The 14654-nt window shown below is 50.4% G+C and overlaps 1 protein-coding gene, 1 non-coding gene and 1 pseudogene across 4 annotated transcripts in view; all 3 read left to right on the top strand.

The window, feature by feature from the left end:
* The first annotated feature begins 657 nt into the window (after positions 1 to 657).
* Positions 658 to 1859, top strand: LOC142431542 (malate dehydrogenase, cytoplasmic pseudogene; annotated as a pseudogene).
* Positions 1860 to 3350: 1491 nt separating this feature from the next.
* LOC142432838 (U1 spliceosomal RNA) lies at positions 3351 to 3514 on the top strand. The gene has a single exon (XR_012780942.1). It is a non-coding gene; the product is annotated as a U1 spliceosomal RNA (small nuclear RNA).
* Positions 3515 to 4255: 741 nt separating this feature from the next.
* IL34 (interleukin 34) overlaps positions 4256 to 14654 on the top strand; it is a 72149-nt gene continuing 61750 nt past the window's right edge. For 2 of the 3 annotated variants that reach the window (XM_075537543.1, XM_075537544.1), the window contains exon 1: positions 4256 to 4631. The gene's annotated coding sequence lies outside the window, so the exon portion shown is untranslated. The remainder of the gene's footprint in view (positions 4632 to 14654) is intronic. The other variant, XM_075537545.1, reaches the window with a different exon arrangement.

The raw sequence follows: 14654 nt of genomic DNA, 5'->3' as shown, positions 1-14654 counted from the left end.
ACATCCCCTTACAGAAGTCTCAGGGAGGAGATGAGACAGGGTGCAGTGTACCAACGATGCACCATACAACTTTCCTCTAGTTCTTAAATGCTTCCTATCCCCCCCACCCCACTATCATGATCCCAATTCTATCTTACAAATATGGCTAGACCAGAGGATGTACACTGGTGCAGATAGGAACTAGAAACACAGGGAATCCAGGGTGGATGATCCCTTCAGGACCAGTGGTGTGAGTGGCAATACTGGGAGGGTAGAAGGAGGGTGGGGTACAAAGGGGAAACCAATTACAAGGATCTACTTATAGCCTCCTCCCTGGGGAATGGACAGCAGAGAAGTGGGTGGGGGGAGACGTCGGACAGTGTAAGATATGACAATAATTTATAAATTATCAAGGGTTCGTGAGGGAGGGGGGAAATGAGCTGATACCAAGGGCTCAAGTAGAAAGCAAATGTTTTGAGAATGATGATGGCAACAAATGTACAAATGTGCTTGACACAGTGGATGGATGTGTGGATTGTGATAAGAGTTGTACGAGCCCCCAATAAAATGATTAAATTAAAAAACAACTAGAATTTAAAAAAAGAATGAAGAATCCTTTATTAGGAAGAAATCCGGAAGGAAGTGTGAATGTTTGAAAAGGATTGGAGGTCGCTTCCTTCACACCGCTCACGCTCCTCCAGATGCTTCGGTGGTAGAGGTGACCTGGCTCCCAGCGGCTGGTTGTGCAGGTGGAAAAATGCCCTCGCCGTCCCCAATCATGTCGGAACCAATCAGAGTGCTGGTGACTGGAGCCGCGGGTCAGATTGCATACTCCCTGTTGTACCGCATTGGAAATGGCGCTATTTTTGGTAAAGACCAGCCCCTGATCCTCGTGCTGTTGGATATCCGCCCCATGATGGGGGTCCTGGAAGGTGTCCTGATGGAGCTGCAAGACTGTGCACTTCCCCTCCTAAAAGAGGAGGAGGTTGCCTTCAAAGACCTGGATATGGCCGTTCTAGTGGGAGGGAGGGCATGGAGAGGAAAGACCTGCTGAAAGCAAATGTGAAAATCTTCAAATCCCACGGGACAGCCTTGGATAAATATGCCAAGAAGTCAGTTAAGGTTATCGTTGTGGGCAACCCAGCCAATACCAACTGCCTGACTTCCATGAAGTCAGCCCCATCCACCCCCAAGGAGAACTTCAGTTGCTTGACTCGTCTGGATCATAACAGAGCTATGGCTCAAATTGCTCTTAAACTTGGTGTGACTGCTCGAGGCGTAAAGAATGTCACCATCTGGGGAACCACTCTTCGACTCAGTATCCAGATGTCAACCATGCCAAGGTGAAGGTGCAAGGAAAGGAAGTCGGTGTTTACAAAGCACTGAAAAATGACAGCTGGCTCAAGGGAGACTTTGTCTCGACCGTGCAGCAGCGAGGCGCCGCTGTCATCAAGGCTCGGAAGCTGTCCAGTGCGATGTCAGCGGAGAAAGCCATTGGTGACCACATCAGGGACATCTGGTTTGGAACCCCAGAGGGCGAGTTTGTGTCCATGGGAATCATCTCTGATGGAAACTCCTATGGTGTCCCTGACGATCTGCTCTACTCATTCCCCGTCGTCATCAAGAATAAGACCTGGAAGATTGTGGAGGGTCTCCATATCAATGACTTCTCACGGGAGAAGATGGATCTTACTGCAAAGGAACTGACAGAAGGAAAAGAAAGTGCTTTTGAATTTCTTGTCACTGCCTGACTAGACAATCATCATGTTACTAAATGCCCCAAAGCTGAGGAAGCTAAATGTCGTCTTTGACTCTAGTACCAAGTAATAATAAAGCTATACTTAAAGTACTTGTGGGGAGAAAAAAATTCACATTTTAGGGATCACGTGTTCTTGACACAGATTTGTGACAGTTTATCATCATGGTATTAGTGTTGCATTCTAAATAAAAATATATATTCAAATGAAAAAAAAAAAAGGATTGGAGGTCAAGACTAATTTGCATCTGTTCTCAGGGATGAGGGGGTTGGGGCAGGATTGGAGGGTGGGCATGAGGTGGTGGTGGAAGGCTGGAGTGTTCCCATCCCTCAGCGCCACTGCAGGGTGTTCAAGGCTCCCCAAATCAATCATTGCAGAGGGCGGGGTTCCCTCTTGGTTTGGTATAGGGAATCCTGGCCCCAGGGAGTTAGGGTCTATGTTCTGGTCCAAGCTCCTCCATCAGACCCCCCCAATCAGGTGGGTCTCCCCTGAGATTGAGGAAAAGGTTCAGGGCAGTTAGGTTCTTACAGCGGCGTCTTTCTGAAGACCTACAAATAAATGCTTTTGGAAGCCTCGGCCACCCCTTCCCCAAGGCTGAGCTCCCCTGCGGTTTTCCCTGGCTCAGCTCTGGGACTTAGAGGCATCTTGTGATTGGAAGTTGACCTCGAGAGACTTAAGGAGATCTGAGAATCGAACTGACCGCCGGGCCCTAAAAATCTTCGGGGGATTCTGGGCTCCGGCTGCCCTATGGCCTTGCGCATGAGGGCCGGGTCGGCCATGATTCTGTTGGTGGGCATCTCCTTCCGGAACTGGGCTGCAATCTGATGGGAAAGCATATGGCGAGCTTCCCCTGGCCTCCATCTGTGTGTCCCCCAGGAAGGGCCCACTGACCACATCTGGAGAACCAGCTAGGCCTCCTCTCTTGGACCCTCTCAGCGTGGTAGAATGTAGGTGATGGGTTACATATTGGCAGGTTCGGGCCAGGTGATGTGTCGGGAAGCCAAAGAGATGCACACTTTCATGACATGACAGCTACAGGTCCGGGCCGGGCTGGGCCCCTGCCCTAAAACTTTCCAGGCAACAGCCCAGGCACCATCACCCAGGCTTTATCTGGCTTCACTGCCCACATCCCCTCAACACTCCCTGCCCTCCAGCACACCAGACTTCCCTGCCTCTAAGCCAGCGCCAGCCCCTTGCTTGTCTTTCAGCTTCCTCTTATCATTAATATCTCATTGCAATCATTTTAATATGACAGGCCTGCTATTAAAATAAATAAAACTACCAAGCATTCAGAGTTAACACTAAGGAGAAAGTTCCAACTCCTCTGCCCGTTACCGCATTTTTATGGGGCAAGTCTCCAGACCATGGCTTCTGTAGGGGCAGAAGAGTCACTGACCCAGCCTGTCTCGTCCCTTGGAAACAACCCACACACGGATCACCTACACACTGGATTTTCTGGTTCCTGAGTCCTGGGACACTGCTGTACTTCTAAGAAGCTCTCAGGTGATGCTACTGCTTCTGGTTAAGAAACCACACTGGGAACAACGAGGGTCTGTATGGACAAATGCAGCTGCGTCCTATAGGGTCTCCTAGATGTTCTTAAAACCTGCTGCTATACTTACCTGGCAGGGGAGAGACCATGATCACGAAGGTGGTTTTCCCAGGGCGAGGCTCACCCATTGCACTCCAGATGTGCTGACCCCTGCGATTTCCCCAAATGTGGGAAACTCGGCTGCATAATTTGTAGTAGTGGGAGACTGTATTCGTGCTCTCCCCTACTTAAAAAAAGAAAAGAAAAATCTGCTGCTTTGTTTTCTTTCACTCGGTACAGTATGGCATAAAAACCTTTCCATAAGTGTTGGTACAGTTGTCCTTTGTCTATACTCATTGCCATCGAGTTGATTCTGACCACCCCCCAAAGGACAGGGTAGAAATGCCTCTCTGGGTTTCCGGGACTGTTTACTCTTTACTGGAGTAGAAAGCCTTGTCTTGCTCCCCAGGCAGCAGAGAGTGGTTTTGAACTGATGACCTTGTAGTTAGCAGGCCAATGCATAACCACTACACTACCAGGGCTCGCTCCTTTATGTATAGTGGCTATGTAATAGTTCATTGCATGGTGGGGCCATAATTTACCTCACTGGTCCCTATGTTGAAATTCAGAGGGCTACCAAGTTATCAGGTGGTGGTTGTTGGGTGCCCTGGAGCCAGTTTGGACTTAGCAACCCCTGTGTAAAATGCGCCGATGGTTATATTTCCAGCCACTGGGTCGATTCCCTTAAGGGACTCGTGCCATCCTCCCTTCTAAGGCGCATCAGTTCTTATTCATTATTATAAAGACAACGAATAAGAAACACTCGTCCCCCTATGGCTGTTTCCCAGAAGACGTTACCCTGGTCTTTTTTCAGCCAGCAGGTCTGGATTGACACATCCTGATGTGTAACACCTGACGGCACGGCTGGGAAAGGCTGGCTCAGGCCCTGCAGTGAACGGGTAGCACTGGGTTGGGAGGGAGGGGCCGACGGACCGACTGAGGACCTGCGCGGGAGAAGGCAGCCCGCACCGGCCTTCCAGCTCCCCTCTCGCTCGCAGCGCCCTGGCCACGTTTGGGTCTGTCCCCCAGTTTTACAGATGAGGGAGGGGCAGAGGCACAGGGTCGTTTCCCAGCAGTTTTCCCCGGCGGCGGCGGCACGTGGATCCCCGGTCACGGCGCGCCCCGGCCAGCCGGCCGCCCGGCCCTCCCGCCCGCCCCGCGCGCGCCCCGGCCCCAGCTGATTCGAGAATCCCCGCGCCGCCCCTGCTCGCGCAGCAGGCGCCGAGCCACGGCCAGTCCATCCGGCGGGCGGCGGGCGAGCCCCGAGGCCCGTCCATCCGGCGCGCGCCCAGGGCGCGGGGTGGGTAAGTCGGGCCTTTGGGGTCGCCTGCGTCGGGGGGCCGCGGGGGGACACCGCGGGGGCTGGGGCCAGGCTCTCCACTCCCGGAGGGCGGGAGGCTCTCCCGAAGTCGCCGCCTCCGCGCCGGCGGCCGGAAGGGGCGCAGACCGCGTCGGGGACCCAGAGACCCCCGGCCGCGGCCACCTGGAGGAGGTGCGCCGCGGGCGGGTGGGCGGTCCTGGTGGCGGAGCGCGTGCGCACGCGGGCGCGAGTGGCCTCCGACGGGGAGTCCCAGCGCCGCCACGTGCAGCCTGGGGGGCCCCCCGGGCGGGCCCCGCGCCGCTCCTCTGAGAGCCCCACTTTGCCCAGCTGTAAAGGGGGGTGAAAAGAATTGTAGAGACTGCGGGAGGCTGGCGGAGGGTAGGACCTAGCTGTCAGTATCAGGGCGCTCTGCCTGCGGGGAGGTGAAGGCAGCCGGCCTGGGCGCTCGTGGGAGAGAGAGGGCTGGGGGTCAGGGGAGACTCCCTGGAGGAATGGCAGGGGCCCTGCTGGGCGAGTTCCCCGAGTCTGTGGGACAGGCGGATTCCAGGCCACGGAAAGCCCCTGGCAGAAAAGCACCAACGGGCAGTTGTCCAGGAGCAGCTTTTGGCTCCTCCGAAGCAGAACTTGACTGGGAGCAGGCTGCCTCTTGCAGTGGTGAGCTCCCTGTTAGCAGAGGCATGCAAGGAGAAGCTGGACAGCTAGGGGAGGCTCCCGTGTGAGGCAGGGTGGCGGTGGAGGGCCCTGAGGCTTTGCCCTCTCTGCTGTGTGGGGAGCTGCAAAGAGGAGGGTGAAAGGAAGGGCTGTTTTACAACTGGGCACTGAGGCCCAGGGGTTCTGTCACCTGCCCACGGTTGCCACCAGCCAGGATCAGGATGAGCCTCCAAAATCTGCCTACCCAAGCTGCCCGATCCTGACACCCAGTCCCACAGGGCGGGACGGGCACGGATGCTGTCACCCTTGGGGATTTATCCGATTGAATTGCCTCAGTCTCAGCCCCTCTTGTTGGCTTCACATCCCCAGCCTGCCTTCTCTGCAGAGCCAAGGCTCAGCCTGCCTGAGTTTGGGGGTGGTGGTGGGGGTTGGTGTCCAGGGGCAACACTGAGTCTAGACTTCTAGCACTCTGAGGCCTCCCTATACCTTCCTCTAAAATGGGACCCTCGTGCACAACTCTTCCTGGGCTTGAAGTCCCGCCTCTCCCAAGGACATTGAGTTATTTTCCCCTTTGGGGTAGCTGTATGTCTTCTGTTGCAAGTTCTGGGGGTGCTGGGACCTTGCCCATATGGTTTCGTTTGCCCAGCTCTCGGTCCAGTAAGACTCATAGCTGGGGTGGAAGCAGCGCCTGCCAGCACATGGAGTCTTCTAGCGGGACCCACTGGCTTGGGTGACTATCGTGTCTTATGAAGGTGGATGGGGGTGGGGAGCTATGTCTCCTGAGGTATCATTTCTGGAGCCCCAGGCAGCAGCTGCTAGGTCCTGTGCGGGGCTTAACCTCCCTTCACTGGGAGGAAGTGAAGTGTGGTAGAAACTGAGGCTGGGAGGGGGCAGTCATGTGTTCCGCTGCCCACATGTTCCTCCCCCAGCGGCTGCCCTTTGAGCTCTCTGTAAGAGCCAGAGTTGTCTGGCAGTAGTAATAGTAACAGTAATAGTAGTAATAGTAATAGTTGTCTGACCATAGTGCCGCTGGATGCTTAGTGGAATGATGTACTTGGAGCTTTCTCTCCCATCGCCGCCTCGGAATCTCTCTGTAATTATAGGTGAAGAAGGCTGTTAGGGGCCCCACAAGGTACCACAGTGAGAAGAGGCACACTGGGGCAGGTGATGGGTCTTTGGGCCTGTAGTGCTGTAGGCCTCTTCCCACCTCCGCCAAGACTGGGTCACAGGTCACATCCTCCCTGTTGGTGGGGCTGCACAGAGCCCAGGAGACCAGCTGGGGCTGCAGTGGGACCAGGGCCTCGTTTGGGCTGTGTCTCTGAAGGTATCACCTGGTCCTCCCCTAGCCTGGTCCCTTCACCTTCTGAGAGTGGGAGACAGCCCCACTCCCGGGCCAGGGCGAGGAAACCATGCAGGCAGTGCCAACTCCGGAGGGAGCTGAGGCCCGTTCAGGTTGTCTCAAGGGTGGATCTGTGACTTGAGCCCTGGCTGGCTGCTAGCAGAGATCATGGCATCTGTCAAAAAACAATTCTAACAATAGTTTGTAACGCTCTCATTTGCACAAGCAACCAGTGGACTTGCATCTAGTATTGTGTTGGATTTAGAGAAGAATTAAATAGCTAGGACAGAGTGTGCCGTATACCTGGTCCACCTCCACTCCTTCCACACGCAAATCACACACACACAGTTCCCTTGATCTTGCATTCCGTTACAATTGATGAACTGATAGCAATGCATTATTAGGAACACCCTGGTGGCATAGTGGTTCTGCGTTGGACTGAGATCCGCATGGTCAGCGGTTCTAAACCACCAGTAACGCCACAGGTGAAAGACTGGGCTGTGGATCCCTGGAAACAGTCTCAGACATCCTCAGGGGTCACTAGGGGTCAGCGCTGACTCAATGGCAGAGAGAGAGAGAAAGTGAGAGAGAGAGAGTTTACATTGGCCTTTACTCTGTTGTATAGCCCTGTGGATTTTGTTTTTTAAAATCTTTTTAACAACCAACTGGTTTAGTCACCCTATAGGACAGACTAGAACTTTCCCTGTGGGTTTCTGAGACAGCCCTGTAGTTTTTGACAAATGCACGACGTCATTGCAGAATCATAGTTTCACTAAAAATGTCCTGTCCAACACCTAAGTTCTTCTTCCTCCTTCCCCTCTGCACCCCGTAGCAACCAGTGATCCTTTTACTGTCTCGGATGGTTTGCTTTCTCCAAAATGTTACAGCTGGATTATGAACAGGATGCTCTTGCCATTTGTTTGGTTTGTGTTGCTGACTTCTTTCACTTTGGTATATGACTTAAGCTTCCTCCTTGGTTGCCCACCACTTTGACTGATCTTTTTATCACTGAATGATAATACTCCACTGTATGGATGTGCCATGGTTTGTGTATCCATTCACTCATGGAAGGACACCTTCACTCCCTCTAGCTCCGGGCAATGATGAACAAAGCCGCTGCGAATATTTGGGTACAGGTTTTGGCATGTAGTTATGTTTTCTTTCTTTCTTTCTTTTAAAACATTTTATTAGGGGCTCATACAACTCTTATCACAATCCACACATATACATACATCAATTGTATAAAGCACATCTGCACATTCCCTGCCCTAATCATTCTCAAAGCATTTGCTCTCCACTTAAGCCCTTTGCATCAGGTCCTCTTTTTTTCCCCCTCCCTCCCTGCTCCCCCCTCCCTCATGTGTCCTTGGTAATTTATACATTGTTATTTTTGTGGTTATGTTTTCAACTCAGTTGAGCAAATACCAAAGAGCATGGTTGGTGAATCAATTACCATATATACGCGATGATAAGCCTAGCTTTCAGCACATTTTTCTGCAATTTTGTGGTAAAATTAGGTCGGCAGATATTCAGGTCGGCTTTTACTCGAGTATATACAGTGGTCATCAAATATTTAACTTTGTAAGAAACTTCCAGGCTGTCCTCAACACTGGCTCTGCTATTTTGCTTCCTTCCCGCAATGAATGGGAGTTCCTGATGCCTCGTCAACATTTGGTGGTGTCAGTGCTTGGGAGGGTACCCCTTTTAATGTGTGTCCTTGTTGTTGATTTACCATTCCCTGATGGAATATGATATTATTTTCTTCATATATTTGAAATGAACTTGTCACTAAAGACTCCAAGTCCATTTCAGTTTTACTTTTCATGTATATATATATATATATATATATATATATATATATATATTCTTTGCTAGTGGTCTATCTTCTTTGGTGAGATGGCTGTGCAGATCCCTTTGGTAATTGGATTTCCTTTGCTACCCCTCCCTCTGCCCCGCCCTTACTTTTCAGTTCTGTATATTTTGGATCAGGTCTTTCATCAGATATAGGCATTTTGTGAGTGTTTTCTTCCAGCTTGTGACTTGTGTCTTCATCATGTTCTTAACAGTGTGTTTTGCAAAGCAAACGTTTGTCATTGTAACGAAGCCCCATGTATCCATTTATCTTCCGTGGATTTTGCTCTTGGTGTTGTGTCTAATAGCGCCTCACTGAACGCAGTGCGACTCAGATTTTCTCCTATGTCATCTTAAAAAAGTGTTCCAGTTTCGTGTTTTATATTTAGCTCCAAGATCCATTTGGGGTTCATATTTTTGTAAGCGATAGAAGGTGTCTATCCAGATATCTTTTTTAAAAATCGAGCCTTGCGACTGAGCCGGATCTGACTTACAGTGGCCCAGTAGGACAGAGCAGGCTGCCCACAGGGTTTTCAAGGATGTAGCTTATGAGTTGGAAAGACTTCAAGGCAGTGAGTTTCTACTGAAGCACATCTGTCTCCCATTGACCGGCTAGTGGGTGTGAACCACCAACACGTCAGTAGCAGCCGTGCTCCTAAGTGTTACACCATACACCATACAGCTTTTTTGTTTAAAGTGCATGCTCTAGTATGCCAGCATTATTTGATAATGACCTTGTTCCCTAATTTCTGGGAGGCATTGCTTAAACAAGCCATTCTTTTTAACGAAGCTGATGAAACAGCCTCCATAGGCACTCTTGGCAAACAATTCCTCACCAAACCTGACGGTTGCCCTCTCTGCTTGACAAGCAGTTAAACTTTGACAAAAAAGATGGAATGACCTCTTCAGCAAAACCAGAAGTTTCTAGGCCAGCACTGCAGACTGATCCAAATGGAGTTTTCCTTTAGGTCTGAAGTACCCATGCTCTCTGCTAGCACCTCAGTCCTAAAATGTACCTATACATTATGCATTTGCTGATTCTAGAGATTTCCTATCCCTGGGAACGGGCCATTTTTTACCCTGTCGTGTCTGGCATATTTCACTCAACAGCATGCTTTCAAGGTTCTCCCAGGCCAAAGCTTCCTATCTCTTTATGGCTCAATAATATTCTATTGCATGGAGATACCACATTCTGTTTGTCCGTATATGCATCTGTCCATGGTCAATGGGTTGTTCCATCTGGTGTTGTGCTTTTAATGTAAACAGGTAGAATGTGTACATGGTACACAAAAGATATCAGAAATATACAGCTTGGCTTATATTGAAAAGCTCCTCTCTCTTTCAATCCCATTGCCTTGGATTCCATTTACATTCATTCAGAAATAAGCACGGGTGCCAGGTTCTCATGGTGTGTGTGTGTGTGTGTGTGTGTGTGTGTGTGTGTGTGACTCCTTCCGGGGTTGCCTTGTATGGATGAAATCAGGACATTTCTATGAGTGCTTAATGTGGGCCAGGCACGGGATGGAGCTGAGAACCAATGTCCTGCTATTTCTTGCAGGCGCTCACAGTTGTTACAATTAGCACCATCCGCTTGTCTCACAAGAAGCCTTGCTGGCCAGTAGAAGGTCTGCTCAGTTGTGAGTTGGGTGCTGACCCCGCAGTTCAGCCATTCAAACCCACCAGTTGCTCTGACGGAGACAGGCGAGGCTTGCTGCTACCATGAACGATTACAGCCTTGAAATCCACAGCAGCACTTGGACTCTGCCCTTCAGGGTCGCTATGGGTTGGAATCCGTAGCGGTGGGTTTCGTTTGGAGGAAGGTGATTGGCAGGGACCAGGGCCACCTGAGGGAGGACTCTCTGGGTCTAACTCTTCCTGAAGAGGCAGAGCAGATCTGTCCAGAAGTAGGAGGTAGCAGCGATGTAGCTTTCCAAGCCTTGTTTAAGGCCAGAGGAAACTGGTTCTAGTGGGGAAGGCATCCTGCCAAGGCAGATGGGGTGGAGAGGAGGCGGCGGCTTTGGGAGGCCACCCATCTGATCTAGAGTCCGATTCGTATCAGAGTAAGGACTTCAGGGCTTGGAAGCCCTCCTGTTTCCAGGTGGCTACATTTAGCGTCTTAGTAACGTTCTCTGGGAAAGCGTCTTATCTTGTTTTGCTGACTTCAGGAGAGAAATGATTGTTCCACACTGAGACCAAGAGAATCGGGAGAGAGGACCAGGGTGTGCCCAGAGGGGACCCTGGTCAGGACTGGCTGTGTTGGAGAGCCAGGGAGAGTCCGTGGGCTGCTGCAGCCTCCGTCAGATTGGGGTCACGTTAGGGTTTTCTAATGGGATGTCCCGCCTAGGCGGAGGTGACTTCACCTGTATTGTGCCTTCTCTGGAATGTGATCCCCGTCTGTGCTGCGGACGCTGGCACCCGTGGACACCGCCCCCATCATGTGTGTCCTGCTGCAATGAGGGCACAGCTTTACATTTGTGGACAGGTACACGTGCTTCTGTGTTATGTATGATAACAGGTATGTCACAATTCACCGATAACAGCTTACTACCCACCAGGCCCAGAGCTTCATTTTGGCATAGTTTGCAGTGTATGGTTTCACATATGACAACAAACTTGCATTAACTTAAGAGCATGAAAAATAACCGTTTAATGAGCACTCTCGTTCAGTACATTAGGCTTCTCAGAGTCCCTTGTTTCCCTGGCTGGCCCTTTGGTAATGGCTTTCAAACATTCAAATGTACTGAATGTACCTGTTCTGCTACTCAGTAGTTCTGTTTCTACTTGTGAATGTGCAAGTGAGAGCAAAGATCCTCACAGCCCTGTCATAGAAGTTAAAGATTGGAATTGTCAACAGCAGGCAGATGAGCTAGTACTATGTAACTGAGCAGAAAGGAGGTCACAGCAGTCTCCAAGACAGATTGAGTGAGAAAAGCAAGGTTGAAAACAAACAAACAAACAAACAAAACCAACAGCATTGCCTTAGTTGACTCGGGGGCCAGAGAGAGGTATTCTGTCATGGTTTTGGGGGCTAGTCGTCTGCAAACAAGGTGTCAGTAGGACCATGCTTCCTCTAAAGGCTTGAGAGAAAAATCAATCCTCCCTTGCTTCCTAACTTCCCTGACTCCCGGCTCTCCTTGGTATTCTTTGGCTTGTAGTGATCGATCCAATCTCGTCCATCTCTGCATGGTCTTCCTCCCGCCTCTTGTAAGCACACCAGCCATTGGATTTAGGGCCCAATCTCCAGGACCCTGTTTCCAAAGAAGGTCACCTTCTGAAGTAACGGACGGACATGAACTTGAGGGGCAAGGGGTACTCTTCAGCCCACTGCAGTATGTATATGGTATGCCACCATGGGGATTTCAACATAACAGAGAGGGAAATTCTACCCTGTCCTGTAGGGTTGCTAAGTCAGAACCAACCCAAAAGAAGAAAAAGAAAGGCGAGATGCTAGATGCAGCCTGGCGCTCTGGAAGCACACCCAGGGGGAATGTTCTGGAAACCACAAGGAATGGCACACTGGACTTGGGGACTTAGGGTCACACCCTTGGGGGACATCTAGGGAAGCTGGCATAAAGATAATGTTCTACATCCTACTTTGGTGAGTAATGACTGCGGTCTTAAAAGCTTGTGAGAAACCACCAAAGATACAAAAAGGTCTTGGTTTCTTCTCATCCAGAGCCAAGAAGAGCGAGGAACATCGAAGACACAGAGACTGAATGGATCAGGAGAGCCGCCCCCTCCACAACCCTTAGATCAGAAGAACTCGATGGTGGCCAGCTGTCCCCCTACTAACCACTCTGATCACGATCCAATAAAAAGTGCTGGACAGAGGGAGGGAAAATAAAGCAGAGCAAAATTTACAAACCACCAAAGATATTAACTTCTCTGACCCCGGGATGCCCATGTACAACACTTTTCAAACCTGAAGCTGCCAGAAGTCTCCTTTCGCCAAGCAATAAACCTCCCCACCATCGTGTCAATGCCGACTCATAGTGACCCTCGAGGACAGGGTAGACCTGCCTCTGTGGGTTTCAGAGACTGTAACTCTTTATGGCAGTAGAAAGCCCCGTCTTTCTCCCACGGCATGGCTACTGGTTTCGAACGGCTGACCTTGTGGATAGCAGCCCGATGTGTAGCCACTATGCCACTAGGATGCCTAGCCAAACAGTAGACAGGTTTAGAAAGTGAATCTCAACACCAAGGAGGAATGTACTCCTCGATACAATCAACCTTCGAAGACCCAGGTGCAGTGTTTGCTCACAGGAAGGGGCAGGAAAAGAGGATGCAGGAAAATGGGGAAGCCAGTGGCGGGTGGGAAGAGTGCTGTCACATTGAGAGTACTGCCTCCAGGGTGTCTCCTTTGTCCAGTGGGAAACTAATTTGCTCTGGAAACTTTCACCCAAACTGCCATTCAAACACCAGAACCCTGGGCCCTCTGGAGTGAACATGGAAGGGCAAATCACTCTGAAAGGAAGGTGGGGGAGCCAGACGCAGGGGAGAGAATGGTGGCGGAGACCCTCCAGCAGCTCTAGGTGTGAGCTCTCGTGGACTGCACGTCTGCCCACTTTGGGAAAGGCTGGCGCAGGGACTGAGTGAGGAGGAAGCGGGCTGGGAAGCTGCTAGAACCCAGGATGCCCCCCTTCGCTCTGCAAGCTCAAGGTGTGGACTCCCAGCCCCGTCTAGGCAGAGTCCCGCATCAAGGAGCTCACTGCCCTGCCCTTACCCCTTAGGAAGAGTTAAGTGGTCAGTGGATGTGGTGAGGGGTGGGGTCCCCACTGGAGGAACATTGAGCTTGTTTCTCATCGTTTGAGTGGTTGTGAGAGCCTTTTTAGGTTCTAGAAGCCTACCCCTGTGCATCGTGGGTGATGGGGACCAGTGTCCACTCCATTTCTTGTTCTCTCTACCCCTCACTGCAATCTCGCCTCTCACCAGGGTCAGCTCCCACAGACTGTGTTCTTGGCGTTTCAGATGTGTGCCAAGCCCTGGCACACTAGAAAGGCTCTGGTCAAAAAGGCATTATTCCTCAAAAAGTTATGCCTAGAATGACCACATGATCCAGTAACTCCACCCCTACACAGAGACCCCACAGAAGAACCCTGTATACCAGTGTTCACTGCTGTACTGTTCACAACTGTCAACAGGTGGAAGCAAACTCGGTGGTCCATCCACCATCCACAGTATATGCATGCTAGGAGAATACACACACACACACACACACACACACACACAGAGGTACCCAAAAGAACTGGATTTCCCACCCCACCCCCAAAGCTATATATTTAAATGTTCTAACAAAACAACCTTATCACCTTCAAAGTACTCTCTATCATACTGAATACATTAGTCAAACCTGTGATTCCATTCTTGGAAGTGTTTTCAAACTCATCTGTTTGGATGGCTGACAGCACCTCCCTTGTTTTATTGTCCACCTCTTCTATGTCATCAAATTGGTGTCCTCTGGGAAACAAAAAGAAGTCACACAACAGGGAGGGAGTGGGGGAAAATGAGGAGCTGATACCAAGGACTTAAGTGGAGAGCAAATGCTTTGAGAATGATGATGGCAACAAATGTACAAATGTGCTTGGCACAATGGATGGATGTATGGATTGTGATAAGAGTTGTATGAGCCCCCAATAAAATGATTTTAAAAAAAAGTCACACAGAGCGAGGTCAGGTGAGTAAGGTGCGTGGGGCAAGAGAGGCATGGTGCGTTTTTGCCAGAAACAGGCGCACTGAGATGGCTGCATGAACAGGTGGATTGTCGTGGTGGCAAAACCGGTCCCCCGTCTGCCACAATCAGGCCTTTCGTGTTGCACACTGTTCCGCAATCTTTTCAGAACCCCCAAATAGAAGCTTGATTAACAATCTGTGACCTGGTGGAACTAACTCCAAATACATTACTACAAGTTGACGTTTTCATCCAGGAAGTTGACCGACATCCAGAACGAGGTTTGCAATCAATCAACATTTCACCGTTTTTGAAATGACGAAATCACTCATATTTAATTTTTTTCCATAGCACTGTCTTGGTAAGCTGTGTTCAACATCACAACAGTTTCTGCAGCATTTTTCCTGAGCAGGAAGCAAAATTTCACAGCTGCATGCTGTTCTCTTGAATTGGCCATCACAAAAAAATGAGATTTGAGTAAAACTACTTTTAAGAAA

Source organism: Tenrec ecaudatus, chromosome 18, assembly GCF_050624435.1.
Source record: "Tenrec ecaudatus isolate mTenEca1 chromosome 18, mTenEca1.hap1, whole genome shotgun sequence".
Classification (NCBI taxonomy): Eukaryota; Metazoa; Chordata; class Mammalia; order Afrosoricida; family Tenrecidae; genus Tenrec; species Tenrec ecaudatus.
Note: the sequence above shows the minus strand (reverse complement) of the source record. Positions and strands in the feature narration are given on the sequence as shown.